This window comes from Lynx canadensis, chromosome B2 (assembly GCF_007474595.2).
Source record: "Lynx canadensis isolate LIC74 chromosome B2, mLynCan4.pri.v2, whole genome shotgun sequence".
Taxonomy (NCBI): domain Eukaryota; kingdom Metazoa; phylum Chordata; class Mammalia; order Carnivora; family Felidae; genus Lynx; species Lynx canadensis.
Genome location: NC_044307.1, coordinates 50,135,140 through 50,141,520, shown reverse-complemented (window position 1 = coordinate 50,141,520; position 6,381 = coordinate 50,135,140).

Below are 6,381 nucleotides of genomic sequence, written 5' to 3'. Positions count from 1 at the left end.
CTTTTGCTAGCAGTTCATTATAGAAGAGGAGAGTTGAGAGGATAAATGGATGACATAGGGTTTAGGGATGATCATCATCTCTGTTTTCACATGAGCTGTGAACCATGTGGCTTTCTCAGATGGGAACCTGGGAAAAATGGGAGGTTCTGAAACAGGAATTCTTAATTTAGGGTCTGTGGATTTCTAGAAGTCTATGGATGGGATTCAAGAGACCTGTGAACTTACTAAAATTACAAGTAAAGATTCATGTGTATGTGCATGCGTTTTCAGGATGGGGAGTTTCCATCACTTTCATTAAGAGAAACAGGACATTTGACAAGAAGCCTTGGGTAGGGGTTTGATTGGTCAAAGGAAGGCAGAATGAAGTTGGGACTGAGATCTGCCAAGACGAAACTTGTCACCTTGTGACACACCATGGTGATGCATTCTTTACTTGACTACTATGGAGACAGGTGCAGAAACTAAGTCTCTCTAAAGTCTGAGTCAGTCATTAGCACTGCTCAGGAGAAATCTGTATAAAATGATCCTAAATTTATTTTTTTTAAAGTTTATTTATTTTGAGAGAGAGAGAGAGAGGCAAAGAGAGAGAGGGAGAGAGAGAGAGAATCCCAAGCAGTGGGATCCTCATTGACAGTGCAGAGCTGGAAGCAGGGCTCAAACTCACGAGATGCAAAATGATCCTAGAGCCTCCTGAGTGTCAGACTGTTCAAGATTTAGGCTCAGCTTGGGAAAGGGCTTTTCTTGGGAAAGGGCTAATCTCTTGCTAATCTCAGAGATTAGGCAACCACAGCTTTGGGCCAATTCAGAGCACTGATTTTGGAGGTAGGATGGAAATGTTTGGTTGAGGGATGCAAAGGCCATGTGGAGTATGGGAGAGATTAAGAACTGAATTTCAGAAAAAAACAGATCTTCAGGGCCACTCAGAATGGTTTCGGGTGGGAGTATTTTTTTAGGTGAGACCTAAAAGAACAGTGACCTCTATGTATGTAGAACATTTTGTTGATTAAGAAATGTGTGACTAGAGTTTAGCTATCTAAATTTCCTGTTATCTTATACATTCAACATTTTTTCATTGTGTTCCTTTTATTTATGGTAGTTCTTCTTTTAGTGTTTGGTAAAAATGTTCTGAAGATGTGAATCCAAGGGGCACCTGGGTGGCTCAGTCAGTTAAGCGTCTGACTTTGGCTCAGGTTATGATCTCACAGTTTGTGAGTTTGAGCCCCACTTCGGGCTCTGTGCTGACAGCTCAGAGCCTGGAGCCTGCTTCGGATTCTGTGTGTTCCTCTCTCTCTCTGCACTCCCCCCCCACTCACTCTCTGTTTCTCCCTCTCTCTCTCAAAATAATAAATAAATATTAAAATTTTTTTAAAAAGGTGAATCTAAGCTGTTTTGAAGAAGAGGAAACTTAGGAAAGTGATAGGGTGTAGTGGGATGGGTAAGAGGTACCATGTCAGCTGGGTAATGGGGAGCAGGTGGTGCAGTTAGTGAGAACCCTCTTTCTGCAGCTCTGATGGGTAGATGTGGGTCGTCCCCTGTAGTGCTCCCACCCCCAAATACCCATCTGTAGCCTAACTGTCCTTCGTATATTCAAATTCATGATGCTGTAACTCCTTACTGCACCTCTGACAAATCTCTTCCTCTTTCTTTCTAGAGTATTGGTTCTTAATCATAAAGTAGATTTGGGGACTTTTACAAAATAAGCCCTCATCGTAGAGTCCAACTGATGACACATATTGTGTGTATCACTTGTTAAAAAAATGATTTGACATTTATTTGTGTGCAGTTTGTTTTCCTCAGTAATACCCTAAGTTCTTCCAGAAGTGTTGTAAGTCAGACATGTGGGTTCAAATCCTGGCTCTTCTGCAGTCTATGCAGTATGCAAGCTTGCTAAACCATGGTTCTTCATCCATAATTGATTAATTGCTAATAGATGGTAATGTGACAAACTCACTACAGGCATTTAAAAATACTAGGTACTAAGAAGAATTGAGTTGGTAATATTTAAGGGTGGAAAGAATATACTTAAGACTGAAGTACCTGAAACAATGTATTCTAAATTCCCCATCTATTATATATCATAAAAAAGTAAGACTTTTTTTTTTTTTTTTGAAAAGAGATACTTCAGAACTCAATGAATCCAAATTAACTAAGTGGAATTCTTTGGTAAATTAGATCCTGTGTTAGAGCTTTAAGGTATAAGAGAAGAATGGCTAATAGATTTCAGGCAATCAAGTCTAATTAAGGGCAGGAAGAGGAAGTATATAAAATTTCTTTGTTAAAAGGTATTATTAAAATTATTAAGGGAATGGGCACCTAGGTGGCTCAGTCCGTTAAGCATCTGATTTCAGCTCAGGTCATGATCTCATGGTGAGTGAGTTCGAGTCCCATGTCAGGCTCTGTGCTCACAGCTCAGAGCCTGGAGCCTGCTTCAGATTCTGTGTCTTCCTTTCTCTCTCTGCTCCTCCCCCATTCACACTCTGTCTCTCTCTTTCTCTCTCTCAAAAAAGAAATAAACATGAAAATTTTTTTAAAAAATAAAAAAAAATAAAATTATTAAGGGAAGAAGGATCCATGGCTTATATCTCTTAGCAGGAAGGCCAAATGTTGCTGAGTTAGCAAAATAGGTTAATATAATTTAAACTGTTGGATTACAACAGTGGTTGATCTTCAAAGGTTAGTGAAATAGCTGGATTCAGTTAAGATGATTTTATGACCTATTTTCTAAGGAAATAAAGTTTCAAGTTTACTTACAGAAACTATGCAAATGAAAGAGATCATAGCTCAATAATGACAAACTGACAGAATGAGAAAGGTGAAAAGATTGTAATTTCCCTACAAAAAGACTTTCCGACCAAAGTTACAAATTTGACAATTCAATCCCTAACAAGAAATAAAAAGATATATATGGATGAAAGTTAGCAGTTGGTTTAGAAGCTCTCAAGACTTGCGAATATAACAAAAACAGCATGTATTGGGAAAGATATATTGAATAATAAGAATCTAATGATTCTGAATTTATGTTTCCAACCAGATAGCAATTAAAAAGACAGCTTGGAAAACACATCATAGATAAATGCTGGAAATATAAGGAAGAATGGAATTTAACTGAAATTAAGTCTTCCCTGTTAGAACAATAAGGATTTTGTGATTTATCTTTAATAAAAATGTAAAATATTTATTTAATATTAATACACATGGAAAGGAAAAATGGCCAGAAGATACAATATTTTGTTCAAAATTTTAAAAATCTTTTATAAAAATGAATGTAATTATGAGCTGTGTTCTTTAGATGCTTTTGACGTACCATTTTGCAGAGTACCAGCATTTTAGCACAAGGCAGGAAAAAACAATCCACTTTCCTGCATATGGCACATCAGGAAGTCTGGGGTAATTTTGTGTGTCCTTCAGGCATCTCAGCCAAGGACTGCCAGGCCCCAGAAGCTGGGTTTACTCATGGCATTCCTGGTCATCAAAATACAAGCTTCCAAAATAAAAAGAATCTTCTTGGGGGGGGACCCTCTTGGAAAGCTACAGACACCTTTGTTACTCTCATGCAGAGGCAGATGAGTGAAAAGTTTGTTGTGAACACGCTTGATTTGGTACATGGATCTTAGGTTTGATGCTGTTTAAAGGAGCCTGATGCTGGGTGGGGATCGAGGACAACCAGTAGTGAGATTCACTCCACATTTGGATGAGTCTTAAGAATTAGAGTCAAGGGGAGCCTGAATGGCTCAGTTGGTTGAGCATTCGACTTCGGCTCAGGCCATGATCTCATGGTTCATGGGTTCGAGCCCCACGTCGGGCTCTGTGCTGACAGCTCAGAGCCTGGAGTCTGCTTTGGATTCGGTGTCTCCCTCTCTCTCTGCCCCTTCCCTGCCTGTGCACTCGCGTGCTCTCTCTCTCTCTCTCTCTCTCTCTCAAATAAATGTTAAAAAAAAAAAGAATCAGAGTCAAGATTGAAAATCCTTGTGGGTGAGTGAAAACCTTCTTGTCTGCAGGGAAAGGAGTCAGAATGTGTAAAGCTCCACACACCACATTCTGGGCTGCATTTGCATTTAGGAGGACTGACTATACATCTTGGAAACATGGTCTGGTTGTCACATTTCTGCCACCAGGCAGTCAAGGTAGTGCCTGGAATGCCACTGTCAGAACTAAATGTCTTTGCTTACAAGCTTTGCCCATTCTCTGAAACCCTCTTTTTTTTAAAAACAAGGGATGTTAAACACACGGTGGTGGGTGCTACTTACAAGAGTACTTTCCTGATACTCCAAGGGTACCTAGGAAGCCAAGAGAGGAAGCCTGGGAGTAAGGGTAGGATGAAGAAAAGAGACAATATTGAAAGCACAAAGGATAAATTTTCCTACTCCATGGTGTGCTCAGAGATCTGTCTTTTGTATTCCTAAATCCTGGGGTTGCAGGCTTGAATGGGTGCTTCATGACCTGTAGCTACCGTTTCAAATTCAGCTTCAGTTACAATCCTGCCCATACCTATTGGTACCAGCTTGGAAGAACAGTGAAACAAATAACACTTCTATGTACATTTTGAAAAACTGGAACCTGCAGAAAAATATATGAACAAAAAAATTCACCAATCACCCCATCACCTCATAAAGCATCACATCTCTCTATGTCTATCATCATATGTGGCTGAAATTAGCCTGGATATACAATTTTATATCTGACATTTAAAAAAATTTAAAATTTTATGATATATATTTCTCCATATGATGAAAAGTCTTTGTGAATTTTTTAATGCATACCTAAAATTTCTTTTTGTGGCTATACCAGAATTTAACATTTCCATATTGCTGGGTAATTAGACTATTTCTAGTATACTGCTATAATAACATGATGAACATCTCTGCATATAAATTTTTACCTCTAGATTATTTTCTCAGGACCCTAAACTGATAGGGTATGAACGTTTTTGGAAGTCATGTTACATGTTGTCAAGTAGCTTTCTGAAAACCTGGGTTTGAATTTATATTACTATTAGCAAGGAGAGTACACATTATTTAATTTATTGAATGAGATGAATTAATTGAATTGAATCCTTACTGGCACTGTTACCATAAGAATTCAAACTAACAGAAAAAAAAAGCACTGAGATTAATAACAGTACATACATATCTTGCTAACTGATACACAGAGAATTGCGTTTAGCTGTTGTAATTTACATTTCCTTGAAGACAAGTATATGTGGAAAATCTTTCTCATGTTTATCAACCCCCAATTTTTTCTTTTCTGTGAATTATCAGCTACTTTTCTGGGTATGGAAATTTAAATTTTTTTTTTTTTCAACGTTTATTTATTTTTGGGACAGAGAGAAACAGAGCATGAACGGGGGAGGGGCAGAGAGAGAGGGAGACACACAGAATGGGAAACAGGCTCCAGGCTCTGAGCCATCAGCCCAGAGCCTGACGCGGGGCTCGAACTCACGGACCGCGAGATCGTGACCTGGCTGAAGTCGGACGCTTAACCGACTGCGCCACCCAGGCGCCCTGGGTATGGAAATTTATAGAAGGAATTGTTTCAGTGCTGACACCTGGGAGGTGTCAGCTAGCATTTGTAATTTGTGCGTGGGAGACTGGTTCAGGCCCCAAAGAAAATCTTCCTCTACCAACTGTGAGTAAAGAAAGTATCTAACATGGGCTCAGCTGCAAATGGATATCTCAGAGAGATCTCCAAAATCTGTTGGAATCTCCCGTGATAGCAAACCCTTGGGAAATAGTGCTTACTATTTGCCAAGGATGTTCTAATTGGCCTATTAGTGTTGTGTATTGCCCCCCCTAACTCCTTCTAGCCACTCATGGGTAGATAGTATTATTAGGCTCAACTCTATTTTTCAAATGAGAAAAATAAAGACTAGACTGGCTAACCAGTGCACCGGGAATCACACCAATCTGCTGCATGATTGGGCATTGAACCCAACAGTCTGCACAGTCTTATTTCTTCACCACTAAGCTACACTGGCATGTCAGAAATGTCATCTAGACAAGATGGGTGGTTCTGTTCTAAGAAGCCTTCTTCACATCTACTGTTTTTTTCTTCATACTTCATAGTAAATTAAATAGTTATCTGTGCAGTGCTTTCTTAAATGTCTCTTCTGACAGAATTTAAGCTCCCTAAGGGCAGGCATTTTTTCAGTCTTACTAACATTGTATCCCTACCATCTATCATGTGCCTGTGGATAGTATATAGGCACGAAATATTTGCTAGGTGAGTAAATGAGTGGTCTCAAGGTTTGTGTCTTCTTTTTGTGGGTCTTCGGCTGGGGGTTGGGTTAATATCTGTGCAAGGTCAGAAAATGAGGGCGTAGGGAGAAGAGCTGCGTGAGCACCCAAGTGGATGAGTGTGCAAACCTTGTCCCGATGTGGGTAA